We start from the raw sequence: 19,852 nt of genomic DNA on the forward strand, positions 1-19,852 counted from the left end.
GTGGCATCCTCACATGTTATTATCCACACCCTGGCCCCTCCACCAGCATTACTGAGTGCAAATAAAGTAACTTGAGACACAAACACTACTGAGAACATGATAAAAATAGCAGGGGCTTAAAAGCTCATGTGCTGCTCCCATCCTGCATCCCCATTCTGGAATGTGCTGCCCCATCCTGGTATTTGCTACTCTAATTCTGCACCCCCATCCTGTCATGCGGTGCTCTCATCCTGCATCCCCATCCTGTCATATGGTGCTCACATCCTGTCATGTGCTGCTCCCATCCTGCACCTCATCTTGTCATGTGCTACTCCCATCCTGTGCCCCCCATCCTGTCATGTGCTGCTCCCATCCTGCGCCCCCATTCTGTCATGTGCTGCACCCATCCTGCGCCCTCATCCTGTCATGTGCTGCACCCATCCTGCGCCTTCATCCTGTCATGTGCTACTCTCATCTTGCGCCCCCATTCTGGCATGTGATGCCTCCATCCTGGTATGTGCTACTCCAATTCTGTGCCATCATCCTGTCATGTGCTGCTCCCATCCTGCGCCCCCATTCTGTCATGTGCTGCTCCCATCCTGCGCCCCCATTCTGTCATGTGCTTCACCCATCATGCACCCCATCCTGTCATGTGCTGCACCCATCCTGCGCCCCCATCCTGTCATGTGCTGATCTTATCCTGTGCCCCCATCCTGTCATGAGCTGCTCCCATCCTGTGCCCCCATCCTGTCATGTGCTGCCTTTATCCTGTGCCCCATCCTGTCATGTGCTGCTCCCATCCTGCGCCCCCATTCTGTTATGTGCAGTAAAAAGTCACTGGATTGCTGCGCTGATGTATTTTTTTTATATATATATATATATATATATATATATATATATATATATTCAGTAGAAAGAGGCTGGATTGCTCCGCTGAAGTATTTTATATATAGATTCAGTATAAAAATGGCGCTGGAAAGCGCAGACGCCGATTCCGGCGTCACAACCCTCCTGGGCCACAATCCTCACCCCCGTATGCGTAACTTACAAAATGGCGCCTGAAGTGCGCTACACATGAGCCATTTCCGAAGGAGGATTGATGTCCTAGCCTCCGGCCCAAGAGACCCCGTGGTAATACCGGATAGGTAGCGTATTGTCATGATCCCAATGGCAGGGGATCACAAAAAGGACAAGCACAGATACAAACAAGCTCTAGGGCGATGGAACCTGAGCTGACCGCGACCCTGAACCTAACACACAAATAAAAGTAGCCGGGGAACGTGCCTACGATGATCCTAGACGTCTCGCTCCAGCCGAAGATCTAACTTCCCCTATCAGAAGAAACACAGACCTCTCTTGCCTCCAGAGAAATACCCCACAGCAAATAGCAGCCCCCCACATATAATGACGGTGAAATGAGAGGAAAGCACATACGTAGTATGAAAACAGTTTCAGCAAAATGAGGCCCGCTAAAGCTAGATAGCAGAGGATACAAAAGTGAACTGTGCGGTCAGCGAAAAACCCTTCAAAAAAAACCATCCTGAAATTACTTGAACTCATGTGCCAACTCATGGTACATGAAAAGCAATTTCAGCCCACTAGAGCAACCAGCAGCAGAGAATCACATATCTGCAGGCTGGACTAAAAACCAAATTAAGCAAAAGACAAAACAGGAAAATCCAAACTTAGCTTGTCCAGAAGGTTCTAGGAGCAGGGAGCAGAGGTAACAAGACACACTGGATACATTGATAACCGGCGAGGAAATGCCAGCAAAGCCAGGTTAAATAGGAAACTCCCATATGCTGATGGAACAGGTGGAACCCAGAAACCCAGGAAAGACAAGTCACCCAGTACCATCAGTAACCACCAGAGGGAGCCCAAAAACAGAACTCACAACAGTACCCCCCCCTTGAGGAGGGGTCACCGAACCCTCACGAGAACCACCAGGGCGACCAGGATGAGCCCTATGAAAAGCGCGAACCAAATCATCAGCATGAACATCCGAGGCAACCACCCAAGAATTATCCTCCTGACCATAACCCTTCCACTTCACCAAATACTGGAGTTTCCGTCTGGAAACACGAGAATCCAAGATCTTCTCCACAACATACTCCAATTCTCCCTCCACCAGCACTGGAGCAGGAGGCTCAAGAGAAGGAACAACAGGTACCTCATACTTCCGCAACAACGACCGATGAAACACATTATGAATAGCAAACGATGCCGGGAGATCCAAACGAAACGACACAGGGTTAAGAATTTCCAAGATCCTATAGGGACCGATGAACCGAGGCTTGAACTTAGGAGAAGAGACCTTCATAGGAACAAAACGAGAAGACAACCACACCAAGTCACCAACAAGAAGTCGAGGACCCACGCGGCGACGGCGATTAGCAAACTGCTGAGCCTTCTCCTGGGACAACTTCAAATTGTCCACCACATGACTCCAAATCCGATGCAACCTATCCACCACCATGTCCACTCCAGGACAATCAGAAGGTTCCACCTGACCAGAGGAAAAACGAGGATGAAACCCCGAATTACAAAAGAAAGGAGAAACCAAGGTAGCAGAACTAGCCCGATTATTAAGCGCAAACTCGGCCAGCGGCAAAAAGGTAACCCAGTCATCCTGATCAGCAGAAACAAAACACCTTAAATAAGTTTCCAAGGTCTGATTAGTTCGTTCAGTCTGGCCATTCGTCTGAGGATGGAATGCAGACGAAAAGGACAAATCAATGCCCATCTTAGCACAGAAAGTCCGCCAAAATCTAGACACAAACTGGGATCCCCTGTCAGAAACGATGTTCTCAGGAATCCCATGCAAACGAACCACATTCTGAAAAAACAGAGGGACCAACTCAGAGGAGGAAGGCAACTTAGGCAAGGGTACCAGATGAACCATTTTAGAAAAGCGATCACACACAACCCAGATGACGGACATTTTTTGAGAGACAGGGAGATCCGAAATAAAGTCCATGGAAATGTGCGTCCAAGGCCTCTTCGGGATAGGCAAAGGTGACAACAATCCACTGGCCCGAGAACAGCAAGGCTTAGCCCGAGCACAAACCTCACAAGACTGCACAAAAGAACGCACATCCCTCGACAAGGAAGGCCACCAAAAAGACCTGGCCACCAAGTCTCTAGTACCAAATATTCCAGGATGACCTGCCAACGCAGAAGAATGGACCTCGGAGATGACTCTACTGGTCCAATTATCCGGAACAAACAGTCTCTCAGGCGGACAACGATCAGGTTTAGCCACCTGAAACTCCTGCAAAGCACGTCGCAAGTCTGGGGAGACAGCAGACAAAATCACCCCATCCCTAAGGATACCAGAGGGCTCAGAATTTCCAAGGGAGTCAGGCACAAAACTCCTAGAAAGAGCATCCGCCTTCACATTCTTTGAACCTGGCAGGTATGAAACCACAAAATTGAAACGAGAGAAAAACAGTGACCAACGAGCCTGTCTAGGATTCAGACGCCTGGCAGACTCAAGGTAAATCAAATTTTTGTGATCAGTCAAGACCACCACACGATGTCTAGCACCCTCTAGCCAATGACGCCACTCCTCAAATGCCCACTTCATGGCCAAAAGTTCCCGATTACCAACATCATAATTCCGCTCAGCCGGCGAAAACTTTCTAGAAAAAAACGCGCATGGCTTCATCACTGAGCCATCGGAGCTTCTCTGTGACAAAACCGCCCCCGCTCCAATCTCGGAAGCATCAACCTCAACCTGAAAAGGGAGCGAAACATCTGGCTGACGCAACACAGGAGCAGAAGAAAACCGGCGCTTAAGTTCCTGAAAGGCCTCCACAGCCGCAGGAGACCAATTAGCAACATCAGCACCCTTCTTAGTCAAATCCGTCAAAGGCTTAACAACACTAGAAAAATTAGTTATAAAACGACGATAGAAATTAGCAAAGCCCAAGAACTTCTGTAGACTCTTAAGAGATGTAGGCTGCGTCCAGTCACAAATAGCCTGAACCTTGACGGGATCCATCTCAATAGTAGAAGGGGAAAAAATATACCCCAAGAAAGAAATCTTCTGGACTCCAAAGAGACACTTTGAGCCTTTTACAAACAAGGAATTGGCCCGCAGGACCTGAAACACCTTCCTGACCTGCTGAACATGAGACTCCCAGTCATCAGAAAAAACCAAAATATCATCCAAATACACAATCATAAATTTATCCAGATATTCACGGAAAATATCGTGCATAAAGGACTGGAAGACTGAAGGAGCATTAGAAAGTCCAAAAGGCATTACCAAATACTCAAAATGGCCCTCAGGCGTATTAAATGCGGTTTTCCACTCATCACCTTGCTTTATTCGTATAAGATTATACGCACCCCGAAGATCAATCTTAGTGAACCATTTAGCCCCCTTAATGCGAGCAAACAAATCAGTCAACAATGGCAAAGGATACTGATATTTTACGGTAATCTTATTCAAAAGACGATAATCTATACAAGGCCTCAAGGAACCATCTTTCTTGGCCACGAAAAAAAAACCTGCTCCCAAAGGGGACAAAGATGGACGGACATGTCCCTTTTCCAAGGACTCCTTAACATAATCCCGCATAGCAGTATGCTCTGGCACTGACAGATTGAACAAACGACCTTTAGGAAATTTACTGCCCGGAATTAAATTTATAGCACAATCGCAATCCCTGTGAGGAGGAAGCGAACTGAGCTTAGGCTCCTCAAAAACATCCCGATAGTCAGACAAAAACACAGGAATCTCAGAAGGAGTAGATGAAGCGATAGAAATCGGAGGTGCATCATCATGAACCCCCTGACAACCCCAGCTTAACACAGACACTGATTTCCAGTCAAGGACTGGATTATGAGTTTGTAACCATGGCAGACCAAGTACTAGAACATCATGCAAATTATACAGTACCAGGAAGCGAATCACCTCCTGATGAACGGGAGTCATACGCATGGTCACTTGTGTCCAGTACTGAGGTTTATTCATAGCCAAAGGTGTAGAGTCAATTCCCTTCAAAGGAATAGGGACTTCCAGAGGCTCCAGACTAAACCCACAGCGATTGGCAAATGACCAATCCATAAGACTCAGGGCAGCGCTTGAATCCACATAGGCATCGACGGAAATGGATGATAATGAACAAATCAGAGTCACAGACAGAATGAACTTAGACTGTAAAGTAATAATGGCAACAGACTTATCAACCTTTTTTGTGCGTTTAGAGCATGCTGATATAACATGAGCTGAATCACCACAATAAAAGCACAACCCTTTTTTCCGCCTATACTTTTGCCGTTCACTTCTGGACTGAATTCTATCACATTGCATTATCTCAGGTGACGGTTCAGACGACACTGCCAAATGATGCACAGGTTTGCGCTCCCGTAAACGCCGATCAATCTGAACAGCCATAATCATAGACTCATTCAGACCAGCAGGCGCAGGGAACCCCACCATAACATCTTTAATGGCCTCAGAAAGGCCATCTCTAAACTTTGCAGCCAGAGCGCACTCATTCCACTGAGTAAGTACCGACCACTTCCGAAATTTTTGACAATAAATTTCTGCTTCATCTTGCCCCTGAGAGAGGGCCAACAAAGCATTTTCAGCCTGAATCTCTTGGTTAGGTTCCTCATAGAGCAAACCCAATGCCAGAAAAAACGCATCTGCATTAAGCAACGCAGGGTCCCCTGGTGCCAATGCAAATGCCCAATCCTGAGGGTCACCCCGCAGGAAAGATATAATTATCTTGACTTGCTGAGCAGGGTCTCCAGAGGAGCAAGATTTCAAAGAAAGAAACAACTTGCAATTGTTCCTAAAATTCAGAAAACGAGATCTATCTCCAGAAAAAAACTCTGGGACAGGAATTCTAGGTTCAGACATAGGAGCATGTACAACAAAATCCTGTATATTTTGAACCTTAGTGGCAAGATTATTCAGGCTTGAAGCCAAACTCTGGACGTCCATGATAAACAGCTGAGATCAGAGCCATTCAAAGATTAAGAGGAGGAGGAAGTAGCCAGGCTGCAATAAGGCTAGGCAGCAAACTCTGAGGGGGAAAAAAAAAAAACTTCCTCAGACTACTTATCCTCCTACTTCAGCCAATACAATTAACACTTTGTTGGCCGGTTATACTGTCATGATCCCAATGGCAGGGGATCACAAAAAGGACAAGCACAGATACAAACAAGCTCTAGGGCGATGGAACCTGAGCTGACCGCGACCCTGAACCTAACACACAAATAAAAGTAGCCGGGGAACGTGCCTACGATGATCCTAGACGTCTCGCTCCAGCCGAAGATCTAACTTCCCCTATCAGAAGAAACACAGACCTCTCTTGCCTCCAGAGAAATACCCCACAGCAAATAGCAGCCCCCCACATATAATGACGGTGAAATGAGAGGAAAGCACATACGTAGTATGAAAACAGTTTCAGCAAAATGAGGCCCGCTAAAGCTAGATAGCAGAGGATACAAAAGTGAACTGCGCGGTCAGCGAAAAACCCTTCAAAAAAAACCATCCTGAAATTACTTGAACTCATGTGCCAACTCATGGTACATGAAAAGCAATTTCAGCCCACTAGAGCAACCAGCAGCAGAGAATCACATATCTGCAGGCTGGACTAAAAACCAAATTAAGCAAAACACAAAACAGGAAAATCCAAACTTAGCTTGTCCAGAAGGTTCTAGGAGCAGGGAGCAGAGGTAACAAGACACACTGGATACATTGATAACCGGCGAGGAAATGCCAGCAAAGCCAGGTTAAATAGGAAACTCCCATATGCTGATGGAACAGGTGGAACCCAGAAACCCAGGAAAGACAAGTCACCCAGTACCATCAGTAACCACCAGAGGGAGCCCAAAAACAGAACTCACAACAGCGTATATACTTGAGTATAAGCTGACCCGAGTAAAAGCCAAGACCTCTAATTTTGACACAAAAAACTGGGAACTCATGTATAAACCTAGCATATACACCATATGCTGCTCCATTAACCCCTTCATGACCCAGCCTATTTTGACCTTAAAGACCTGGCCGTTTTTTGCAATTCTGACCAGTGTCCCTTTATGAGGTAATAACTCAGGAACGCTTCAATGGATCCTAGCGGTTCTGAGATTGTTTTTTCGTGACATATTGGGCTTCATGTTAGTGGTAAATTTAGGTCAATAAATTCTGTGTTTATTTGTGATAAAAACGGAAATTTGGCGAAAATTTCGAAAATTTCGCAATTTTCACATTTTGAATTTTTATTCTGTTAAACCAGAGAGTTATGTGACACAAAATAGTTAATAAATAACATTCCCCACATGTATACTTTACATCAGCACAATTTTGGAAACAAAATTTTTTTTTGCTAGGAAGTTATAAGGGTTAAAATTTGACCAGCGATTTCTCATTTTTACAACAAAATTTACAAAACCATTTTTTTTAGGGACCACCTCACATTTGAAGTCAGATTGAGGGGTCTATATGGCTGAAAATACCCAAAAGTGACACCATTCTAAAAACTGCACCCCTCAAGGTGCACAAAACCACATTCAAGAAGTTTATTAACCCTTCAGGTGCTTTACAGCAGCAGAAGCAACATGGAAGGAAAAAATGAACATTTAACTTTTTAGTCACAAAAATGATCTTTCAGCAACAATTTTTTTATTTTCCCAATGGTAAAAGGAGAAACTGAACCACGAAAGTTGTTGTCCAATTTGTCCTGAGTACACCGATACCTCACATATGGGGGTAAACCACTGTTTGGGCACATGGTAAGGCTCGGAAGGGAAGGAGCACCATTTGACTTTTTGAATGAAAAATTATCTCCATCGTTAGCGGACACCATGTCGCGTTTGGAGAGACCCTGTGTGCCTAAACATTGGAGCTCCCCCACAAGTGACCCCATTTTGGAAACTGGACCCCCCAAGGAACTTATCTAGATGCCTAGTGAGCACTTTAAACACTCAGCTGCTTCACAAATTGATCCATAAAAATGAAAAAGTACTTTTTTTTCACAAAAAATTTCTTTTCGCCTCAATTTTTTCATTTTTACATGGGTAATAGGATAAAATGGATCCTAAAATTTGTTGGGCAATTTCTCCCGAGTACGCCGATACCTCATATGTGGGGGTAAACCACTGTTTGGGCACACGGCAGGGCTCGGAAGGGAAGACGCGCCTTTTGACTTTTTGAATGGAAAATTAGCTCCAATTGTTAGCGGACACCATATTGCGTTTGGAGAGCCCCTGTGTGCTTATGCATTGGAGCTCCCCCACAAGTGACCCCATTTTGCAAACTAGACCCCCCAAGGAACTTATCTAGATGCATACTGAGCACTTTAAACCCCCAGGTGCATCACAGAAGTTTATAACGCAGAGCCATGAAAATAAAAAATAATTTTTCTTTCCTCAAAAATGATTTTTTAGCCTGGAATTTCCTATTTTGCCAATGGTAATAGGAGAAATTGGACCATAAATGTTGTTGTCCAGTTTGTCTTGAGTACGCAGATACCCCATATGTGGGGGTAAACCACTGTTTGTGCGCACGGCAGGGCTCGGAAGGGAAGGCACGTCATTTGGCTTTTTAAATGAAAAATTATCTCCAATCATTAGCGGACACCATGTCGCGTTTGGAGAGCCCCTGTGTGCCTAAACATTGGAGATCCCCCACAAATGACCCCATTTTGGAAACTAGACCCCCAAAGGAACTAATCTAGATGTGTGGTGAGCACTTTGAACCCTCAAGTGCTTCACAGAAGTTTATAACGCAGAGCAGTGAAAATAATAAATACGTTTTCTTTCCTCAAAAATAATTGTTTTAGCCCAGAATTTTTTAATTTTCCCAAGGGTAACAGGAGAAATTTGACCCCAATATTTGTTGTCCAGTTTCTCCTGAATACGGTGATACCCCATATGTGGGGGTAAACTACTGTTTGGGCACACGTCGGGGCTCGGAAGTGAAGTAGTGAAGTTTTGAAATGCAGACTTTGATGGAATGGTCTGCGGGCGCCACGTATTGTTTGCAGAGCCCCTTTTGTGCCTAAACAGTAGAAACCCCCCACAAGTGACCCGATTTTGGAAACTAGACCCCCCAAGGAACTTATCTAGATATGTGGTGAGCACTTTGAACCCCCAAGTGCTTCACAGACGTTTACAACGCAGAGCCGTGAAAATAAAAAATCATTTTTCTTTCCTCAAAAATGATGTTTTAGCAAGCAATTTTTTATTTTCTCAAGGGTAACAGGAGAAATTGGACCCCAGTAATTGTTGCGCAGTTTGTCCTGACTATGCTGGTACCCCATATGTGGGGGTAAACCACTGTTTGGGCACACGTCGGGGCTCGGAAGGGAGGGAGCACCATTTGACTTTTTGAATAAAAGATTGGCTGGAATCAATGGTGGCGCCATGTTGCGTTTGGAGACCCCCTGATGTGCCTAAACAGTGGAAACCCCTCAATTCTAACGCCAACACACCCCTGACCCTTATCCCAACTGTAGCCGTAACCCTAACCACAACCCTAACCCCAACATACCCCTAACCACAACCCTAATTCCAACCCAACCCTAACCCTAAGGCTATGTGCCCACGTTGCGGATTTGTGTGAGATTTTTCCGCACCATTTTTGAAAAATCCGCGGGTAAAAGGCACTACGTTTTACCTGCGGATTTACCGCGGATTTCCAGTGTTTTTTGTGCGGATTTCACCTGCGGATTCCTATTGAGGATCAGGTGTAAAACCCTGCGGAATCCGCACAAAGAATTGACATGCTGTGGAAAATACAACGCAGCGTTTCCGCGTGGTATTTTCCGCACCATGGGCACAGCGGATTTGGTTTTCCATAGGTTTACATGGTACTGTAAACCTGATGGAACACTGCTGCGGATCCGCAGCGGCCAATCCGCTGCGGATACGCAGCCAAATCCGCACCTTGTGCACATAGCCTAATTCTAAAGGTATGTGCACACGCTGCGGAAAACGCTGCGGATCCGCAGCAGTTTCCCATGAGTTTACATTTCAATGTAAACCTATGGGAAACAAAAATCGCTGTACACATGCTGCGGAAAAACTGCAAGGAAACGCAGGGGTTTACATTCCGCAGCATGTCACTTCTTTCTGCGGATTCCGCAGCGGTTTTACAACTGCTCCAATAGAAAATCGCAGTTGTAAAACCGCAGTGAAATGCGCAGAAAAACCGTGGTAAATCCGCGATAAATCCACAGCGGTTTAGCACTGCGGATTTATCAAATCCGCTGCGGAAAAATCCGCAGAGGACCAGAATACGTGTGCACATACCGTACCCTAACCCTACCCCTAACTCTAACCCTAGTTCTAACTCCAACCTTAGTGGAAAAAAAAAAAAAATTTCTTTATTTTATTATTGTCCCTACCTATGGGGGACAAAGGAGGGGGGGTCATTTACTGTTTTTTTTTATTTTGATCACTGTGATAAAACCTATCACAGTGATCAAAATTCACATTGGAACGAATCTGCCGGCTGGCAGATTCGGCGGGCGCACTTTGCATGCGCCCGCCATTTTGGAACATGGCGGCGCCCAGGAAAGAAGACGGACGGACCCCGGGAGGCTAGGTAAGTATAAGGGGGGGGAGATCAGGGCACGGGGGGGGCGTCAGAGCACGGGGGGGGTGGATCGGAGCATGGGAGGGGTGGATCGGTGTGCGGGCGGGTGGATCGGTGTGCGGGCGGGTGGATCGGTGTGCGGGGGGGTGGATCAGTGTGCGGGGGGGTGGATCAGTGTGCGGGGGGGTGGATCGGTGTGCGGGGGGTGGATTGGAGCACGGGGGGTGGGATTGGAGCACGGGGGGAGCGGACAGGAGGACGGGAGAGCGGAGCACAGGACGGAGGGGAGCGGACCACAGATCGGAGGGCTGGGGGGCGATCGGTGGGGTGGGGGCACAAAAGTGTTTCCAGCCATGGCCGATGATATTGCAGCATCGGCCATGGCTGGATTGTAATATTTCACCAGTTTTTTAGGTGAAATATTACAAATCGCTCTGATTGGCTGTTGAAAGTGAAACTGCCAATCAGAGCGATCGTAGCCACGGGGGGGTGAAGCCACCCCCCCGGGCTAAACTACCACTCCCCCTGTCCCTGCAGATCGGGTGAAATGGGAGTTAACCCTTTCACCGGATCTACAGGGACGCGATCATTCTGTGACACAGCATATGCGTCACAGGTCGGATTGGCACCGACTTTCATGACGCATACGCTGTGTCACAGGTCGGGAAGGGGTTAAGGATGCTGGCCCTATAAGATGCTCCATAGCATAATATGCCCCATATGCTGCTCCATAAAGTTTGATGGCCCTATAAGATGCTCCATAGCATAATATGCCCCATATGCTGCTCCATAAAGGATAATGGCCCTATAAGATGCTAAATAGCATAATATGCCACATATGCTGCTCCATAAAGTTTGATGGCCCTATAAGATGCTCCATAGCATAATATGCCCCATATGCTGCTCCATAAAGGTTGATGGCCCCATAAGATGCTCCATAGCATAATATGCCCCATATGCTGTTCCATAAAGGTTGATGGCCCCATAAGATGCTCCATACCATAATATGCCCCACATGCTGCTCCATAAAGGTTGATGGCCCCATATGCTGCTCCAGAAAGGTTGTTGGCCCTAGAAGACGCTCCATAGCATAATATGCCCCATATGCTGCTCCATAAAGGTTGCTGGCCCCATAAGATGCTCCATAGCATAATATGCCCCACATGCTGCTCCACAAAGGTCGATGGCCCCATAAGATGCTCCATACCATAATATGCCCCACATGCTGCTCCATAAAGGTTGATGGCCCCATATGCTGCTCCAGAAAGGTTGTTGGCCCTAGAAGACGCTCCATAGCATAATATGCCCCATATGCTGCTCCATAAAGGTTGCTGGCCCCATAAGATGCTCCATAGCATAATATGCCCCACATGCTGCTCCACAAAGGTCGATGGCCACCATAAGATTTTCCATAGAATAATATGTCCCGTATGCTGCTGCGATAAAAAAAGACATACTCACCTCTCGTCGCTGGGCGCCGAGTGCCGGAGTCCTGAGCAGGCGGGGACAGCGGCGCACTATGGGGGTCAGGTGCCGGTGTCGCCACTGGCTCAGGCCACCGGCATTTGCGATATTCACCTGTCCCCGTTCCACTACAGCGCGCTGCTGTCTTCCGGGTCCTCTGGCTGTGACCGTTCAGGCAAAGAGCGTGCACTAAACATGTCATCGCACCCTCTGACCTGAACGTCGCAGCCAGAGGACGCGGGAGACACAGCGCGGCGGTGGAACGGGGACAGGGGAATATAGCATGGCTCACTCTCCCCCGTCATACTCACACCCTCCTGGCACGTGGCGGTGATCGCGGTATGCATTCAGTGCTTACGCATACCGCCATCTCCTGGCCCACAATCCTCATCCCCGCATGCAAAACTCTGTGGGGTCCAGACTGCGCAAGCGCATCACTCTTGCGCAGTCTATAAAGGCTTTGGATTCCCTAATACTGTGGAAGTAAAGACATAAGTAAAGTATACCTGCAGATGTCTGTTTATTCTACGATGCACCGGAGATATGCGGGACATGCGCATTGCCGCCTCTGCTTGTCAGATTATGCGAGCGCTTGGTGAGGACTTGGAGTCTGCGCAGTACCGCTCTTGATTTGGTCCTCTACGGATGCAGTTTCAGTCAGGCGCAGTGGATACTTTCCTCAGGACAACAAGGAGAGTGGACTGGACCTGCGCAGTAATACACCCTGTATGCTGGAACTCTTTGCAATCACATGATATGGAACTGTGAATATGATTGGACTACGGCCGTTATGGAGTCATCTTGGGGGTTGGCTGGTATCCTGGTTACGGGGAATGCTGCATGTCTATTGGTAGAACGCCGTTTGTTTACAATTTTAAGGTGGGGAGGCTTTTTGTGCTACTGTGGGCTGGATTTCTGGTATTAGAGCGATCGGGGCTAGTAGATCTCTGTTAGATTATACATGGTCATTGTTAATGTATTTGTAATGTGTTTTTTATATGTATTTATATGTATATGTCTTTTTTCAGTATGGTGTTGTATCCCTATTGGTGTTTCGCTAAATAGGGGGTGGTGCTATAGGTATATAATGGTGGTTGGAATATGTGTTACACTGTGCTTGATGAAGGTCATTGTACCGAAATGTCGCCGCAGGAGGCAGACTAAATACGTAAGGTCTTCATCACTGACCGTTGTGGCGCTGTCTTTCTTGTGTTTTGGGATATGGACTTGCAGCCGGGTTTGACCCCTTGGCACTGACTTGCGCCAATATGCGTATGGAAGCTGTATGGACATAGGGTGCGGTTTTACTCTTTTTGGATTTCTTCTCCTGAACCTGTCTTCTGCCTTTGACACTGTGGGCCATTCCCACAAACTCATTTGTTCAGACTGGCCTACCGCCTCAATGCATTAACCTAACGATCCCTGTGTGGCCTATTTATAAAAAAAAAAAAAAAAATCAGGTTCCTCGCATCATGTTCTCATTCACTTTATGCAGTTAATAACCCTCTGTGTCTGTACTGCTACATAATTAGGCAGTTAACTGGTTCATGCAGCTTTACATGAACACCCGAGCCTTACACTATGGCCGGTCCGAATAACTAAAGAAATTGTTACCATCCACCTCTCATGTCTCCCCTTTTCCTCATAGTTTGTAAGCTTGCGAGCAGGGCCCTCGTTCCTCATGGTAACTGTTTTGAACTGTATTTCTGTTATGCTGTAATGTCTATTGTCTGTACAAGTCCACTCTATAATTTGTAAAGCGCTGCGGAATATGTTGGCGCTATATAAATAAAAATTATTATTATTATTATAAATTAAATTATTATTATTCCCTCCTGCTACAGATTCTATCATCTCTTGGCATCACAGACTTGGCCCTATCCTGGATCTCGTCATTTCTAACAGACTGAACCTTCAGTGTCTCCCTCTCCCACACCACCTCCTCACCTCGCCCCTTGTCTTTCGGTGTCCCTCAAGGCTCAGTTATGGGACCCCTACTCTTCTCCATCTACACCTACCGGCCTGGGACAGCTCATAGAATCCCACGGTTTGCAGTATCATCTATACGCCATTTGTTGTGAATTCTGCTTTTGGGCTCCCTCCAGTAGTTGTAGGTGGTAATGCAGTTGTCCCTGGGTTGCAGTCCTGGACAGGTGTATCTGCTAATTGCAATTCTGACTGGGGTATTTAGGTTTGCAGGACTCATTAGTCCTTTCCAGTTGTCAATGCTTCTTGTGAAGTGTTGGATCTCTGTCTGGCTTCTCCTGCTTAGCTGCCAATTCAGCAAATATAAGTGTCTGTTTCTTTTTCTATGGCACACAAGCTGTGTGCTTGTTTTTTGATTGTATTCCTGCTCTGAGTGTAGGAGTCTCTGGAGTTGCAGATATACGTTCCACGTCTTTAGTTAGATGGAGGAATTTTTTGTATAATCTGCTGTGGATATTTTTGGAAGGGTTTTAATACTGACCGCACAGAACTCTGTCCTATCCTTTCCTATTTTAGCTAGAGTGGCCTCGTGTGCTAAATCCTGTTTATCTGCCTGTGTGTGTCTTTCCTCTCTTACAGCCAATATTTGTGGGGGGCTGCCTATCCTTTGGGGCTCTGCTCTGAGGCAAGATAGTATTCCTATTTCCATCTATAGGGGTATTTAGTCCTCCGGCTGTGACGAGGTGTCTAGGATTTGTTAGGTACACCCCACGGCTACTTCTAGTTGCGGTGTTAAGATCAGGATTTGCGGTCAGTATAGTTACCACCTACTCCAGTGAAAGTTTTCATGCTGCTCCAAGGTCACCGGATCATAACAGCCATTGAAACGCAGATCTACCTGGAAAGCCTAAAGCCTGCAATAACCAATCTGCCGCGTCACCAACCGCCAGAGCTGCCGCCTCACCAAACACCAGAGCTACCGCTCCCCCGACCTTCTGTCTCCTCCCCATTACCCTGTAGAATGTAAGTCCGCAAGGACAGGGTCCTCTCCCCTAAGCACCAGTCTGTAATTGTAAATTTGTTTACTGTAAACGTTATCTATAACCCTGTACGTTACCCCTTTTTCTCATGTAGAGCACCATGGAATTAATGGTGCTATATGAATAAATAATAATAATCATCTACTTATCTGGACCTGACCTCACCTCCTGTATTAATAAGGGTAAGCGGTGCACTCCTGCGCAAATCATGAAAATGGGGTGCAAAACCTAGCCAGTAGAATAGAGTACATAAGCAAGAAAGAAAAAGACTAGACCAATAATGGTATGCAAACCGATAGAATATACAAGATAACAAAAATGTTTTAATTACACCTCAAAAAGACAAGTACATAATAAAACCATTTAAAAAGGTCTGAAAACAGAACCATGAACCACCACCCCTGGATATATGTTACATGAAATAACCACACACATGAATAAAGTGCTTAATATTGAATATACAATGTCTCCTGTTTATACAAATGATATCTCAAACCACAGAATGGTATAAGGGCATAGTGTAACATGCACAAATACATAACAAAACTAAACATTAACATACGGCGACCAATGATCATTCACTGACCAGTAGTCAAATAGCTGCAGTTCCATGTACAAAACATGGAGATATGAACTGTTAAATAAGCATGTTCACTGCCCAATTCCATATACAAGACATGAAGATGTAAAGTGTTAAATGGGCATGCTCACTACCCAGGACAATGGTGGCGTCAATACCACTGTCATAGAATATGCTTAAGCTGTATGCCCAAAAAGGAGATCTATTGCAAATCAGGCACAATGTCCTCAAAAGATTGAAAAATGGAGCGAAGGAAAAAAGAGAAATGTGCCAAAAAATGTAGCACCGATGCCAAGTAATGGTATACCATGAAGCAGGTTGCCTGGAACAGGCTCAGGGGTGAGGCGAAGACCTCACCTCCTCACCAAAATCCCACAGTGTCTGCTATCTCGGCCTTCTATTCTGCTCGATTTCTAAAACTGAACATGGACAAAACAGAATTCATCATCTTTCCCCCACCTCACTCTACCCCTCCACAAGACCTATGCATCAAGGTCGATGGCTGCTCACTTTCCTCAATCCCGCATGCTAGGTGCTCGACTCTACCCTCTCTTTCAAGCCACATATCCAAGCCCTTACCTCCTCCTGCTGTCTCAAACTCAAAAGTATTTCCCGGATCCGCACATTCCTCGACAATGAAACCACAAAACACTAGTGCACGCCATTATCTCGAGCCTTGACTACTGCAACCTCCTACTCTCTGGCCTCCCCTCTAGCACTCTGGCACCACTCCAATCCATCCTACACTCTGCTGCCCGACTAATCTACCTGACTCCCCGCTATTCCCCAGCCTCTCCCCTATGCCAAGCCCTTCACTGGCTTCCTATCTTCCAGAGACTCCCAGTTCAAAACCCTTACTGACATACAAAGCCATCCACAACCAGTCTCCTCCATACATCCGTGACATGGTCTCCCGGTACTTACCTACACGCAACCTTTGATCCTCACAAGATCTCCTTCTCTACTCCCCTTATCTCTTCTTCCCACAACCACATCCAAGACTTCTCCCGTGCTTCCCCCATACTCTGGAACTCTCTACCCCAACATATCAGACTCTCGCCTACCATAGAAACCTTCAAAAAGAACCTGAAGACTCACCTCTTCCGACAAGCCTACAGCGATCCTCAATCTACTGAACAGCCACACAGCCAGCTCTACCCTCTCCTAGTGTATCCTCATCCATCCCCTGCAGACTGTGAGCCCTCGAGGGCAGGGTCCTCCATCCTTCTGTAACTGTTTCTGCCTTGTTTTTTGCTCATGTTTATTTTGTCTATACTTGCACCCCTTTTCACATGCAAAGCGCCATGGAATAAATGGCACAATAAAAATGTATAATAATAATTACCTCATAAAGCGACAGTGGTCAGAATTGTAAAAATTGGCCTGTCATTAAGTACCAAATTGCCACTGTCACTAAGGGCTTAATAACACAAACACCCTCAAAGGTACTGCAGTGCGCAGGCGCCGGGCCTCTCTGACCTTTCCCAGCACCTGCGCACTGCAGTACTTTGCTCTGCCCTCAACAGGGCAAACAAAGTACGCCTGCGCCGGAGCCGCAGCGTGAAGTAAAGAAGAGGATGTCATCCTATGAAGATGGGAGGCCCTGGACTGCGACGCCCACCGCAGCGGGACCCCCCTGGGTGAGTATAATCTACCCTCTTTTTCTCATCTTTCAGGATACATCGGGGCTTATCTACAGCATTACAGAATGCTGTAGATAAGCCCCTGATGCCGGTGGGCTTAGCTCACCTTCGATTTTGGGGGTAACAGGTTCCCTTTAATGAGAGGTAACTGCATCAAGTTTTTTCAGCACCTTCTAATGGTACCTGCAGAGACAACTTGCAAGCTGATGCCACAAAGCTCTATGGGTATAATGCACTAGTCCGTTGTGTGCCAGTAGTGTGGTGTCTGCCCCAGAAAAGGCAATGGGCAGATTAATGAAACGATCCAAATATTAAAAAAAAAACAGGATAAAGATGGGTTGTGGGCAAGAGGACGGCACGTTCCTTTAGTTTCAGAAACCTCCGCCATGTGTAGCCACGGACCCAGAGCTGAGGAGTGAGCGGTCTGCCGGTACTCACATGCCTCGGAACAAGGACGCTCACAAAATGGCCCGCATGAGGAGCCAAACTCCCCACAAACACACAAGCTCTCAAGCCACAAGCGCTGACGTGTCCTATGCCCAGAAGCCATAGCACACACTACCAGTATTCACAGTTGTCGCAAGTCTGTCAGCCATTATACCGAAGGTATTTCCCTTTGTCTGTAGTAACATTAGAGCTTCGACAAAATGGCTGCCGCTGCCAACCTGTGTTAGTGAGGTAGAGACAAATACAGCAGCGATGTCTCCTCTACTGTAAGAGCAGGGCGTGACATTGCGGACGCTCTGCGCGGTGATTGGCTGCCGGCTGGGTTTCCGGTAACGTGGCTCTATCAGTGGAGTGGGGACGTGACGCCTCTTTTCTTATTTTCGGAAGGTGTCACAGAACGTTAGCCGAGACAACGTCCAGTCAGCAAAATGGTGAGTGTCCCAACGCCAGTGATGGCAGCTAGCGTTACTTTCGGCCTTGCGTTATTACAAGCGTCCTCCTCCTATCGCTCCCGTGCATCTGGGGGCGAGGAGAGCCCGTGTTACTGGTTCTGGTTACTGGTTGGGTTGCCCCCAGTGGTTAGTGGACTCTAGTACATTCAGGATAAGTAAGTTCACTAAGGCTGGGTTCACACTTTGCGGTTTTTTACCGCGGAACCGCCGCGATTTTGATGCTGCGAGTCCGCAGCAGTTTCCATAGCGTTTCCATTTACATGTAAACCCTATGGAAACCGCTGTGCACATGCTACGGGAAAAACCGCGCAGAAACGCAGCGGTTTAAAACCCGCAGCATGTCACTTCTTTGTGCAGAATCGCAGCGATTCTGCACCCATTGGAATGCATTGAACCGCTTACTTCCCTCATGGGGCTGTGCCCACCATGCGGGAAGTAAGCGGCTAATGTGCGGTTCCTACCCGGGGTGGAGGAGAGGAGACTCTCCTCCAGGCCCTGGGAACTATATTTGGGGTAAAAAAAAAGAATAAAAATAAAAAATCATGTTATACTCACCTCTCAGCGGTGCACGCGGCCGTCCGGTCAGAGATGCTGTGCGACCAGGACCTGCGGTGACGTCGCGGTTACATGACCGTGACGTCACGAAGGGTCCTTCTCGCATAGCATCTTTGGAACCGGACCGCCGGGTGCAGCGTCGAGGAGATCCGGACGTCGGAGGGTGAGTATAACCAATTTTTATTATTTTTAACATTACTATTGATGCTGCATATGCAGCATCAATAGTATAGGCGGAAACCTGCAGCGGAAACCGCGGAACAAACCGCGATAAATCTGCAGGGAGAACCGCAGCGGTTTTGCCCTGCAGATTTATCAAATCCGCTGCGGGAGAACCCGCAGAGGGACGCCGCAAAGTGTGAACATGGCCTAAGGGCGTTACCAGAAAAGAAGCTGCGTCATTACGCAGGTGAGTTCACACAGGGCGTTTTTGCTGCTTTTTTTTCTGCAGCAAAACCTTATCATCTTGGCAGGAAAGAAGCTGCATCAAAAACGCAGGTTTAGGTGCGTTTTTCTCTTTGTCCATGCTAATGTCCTTGAATTTTCAGTTGCAAAAACGCAGCAAATGATACCTGCGTTTTTGTAGCGTTTCTTCAACACCCATTCAAGTCAATGGGTGAAAAAATGCAGCAAAAACGCTAAAAGAAGTGACATGCTGTATGTCCAAAAAACGCAGCAAAGCACAAAATACTGATCACACAAAAACCCAATGTGTGTGCATGAGATTTCTGAAATCTCATAGGCTTTGCTGGTACTGAAAAAAGCAGCTGAAAATTAGCATAAAAACGCAGCAAAAGCTCCCAGTGTGAACTTACCCTCAAAAGCATACAGCGTTTCTAGCCAAAATCTATTGGCCGTGTTTCCAAAGTCACAGAGCAGCGATCATTGACGTGACTGCTGGTGGCAGTGTGGTCTGCTGGGTGCCCAAGGCATGGTGTGTCCTAGTAATAAGACATGGCATCCTCCAATGTATAGACGTGACTGCTGGCGGCAGTGCGGTCTGCTGGGTGCCCAAGGCATGGTGTGTCCTAGTAATAAGACATGACCTCCTCCAATGTATAGACGTGACTGCTGGCGGCAGTGTGGTCTGCTGGGTGCCCAAGGCATGGTGTGTCCTAGTAATAAGACATGACCTCCTCCAATGTATAGACGTGACTGCTGGCGGCAGTGTGGTCTGCTGGGTGCCCAAGGCATGGTGTGTCCTAGTA

The 19,852-nt window shown here is 46.9% G+C and overlaps 1 protein-coding gene and 1 long non-coding RNA gene across 5 annotated transcripts in view; one reads left to right on the plus strand and one right to left on the minus strand.

The window, feature by feature from the left end:
- ALG2 (ALG2 alpha-1,3/1,6-mannosyltransferase) overlaps window positions 1-17,723 on the minus strand; it is a 71,893-nt gene extending 54,170 nt beyond the window's left edge. Inside the window, exon 1 of one of the 4 annotated variants that reach the window (XM_069730444.1) lies at window positions 17,629-17,723. The gene's annotated coding sequence lies outside the window, so the exon portion shown is untranslated. Of the gene's footprint in view, window positions 1-17,296 lie in introns of all 4 variants that reach the window. The other 3 variants (XM_069730445.1, XM_069730446.1, XM_069730442.1) reach the window with 3 other exon arrangements.
- A 303-nt stretch (window positions 17,724-18,026) lies between these two features.
- LOC138642342 (uncharacterized) overlaps window positions 18,027-19,852 on the plus strand; it is an 84,625-nt gene continuing 82,799 nt past the window's right edge. Inside the window, exon 1 of the long non-coding RNA XR_011314026.1 lies at window positions 18,027-18,068. This is a non-coding gene — a long non-coding RNA (uncharacterized lncRNA). The remainder of the gene's footprint in view (window positions 18,069-19,852) is intronic.

The sequence above is a fragment of the Ranitomeya imitator genome, chromosome 6, assembly GCF_032444005.1.
Source record: "Ranitomeya imitator isolate aRanImi1 chromosome 6, aRanImi1.pri, whole genome shotgun sequence".
Taxonomy (NCBI): domain Eukaryota; kingdom Metazoa; phylum Chordata; class Amphibia; order Anura; family Dendrobatidae; genus Ranitomeya; species Ranitomeya imitator.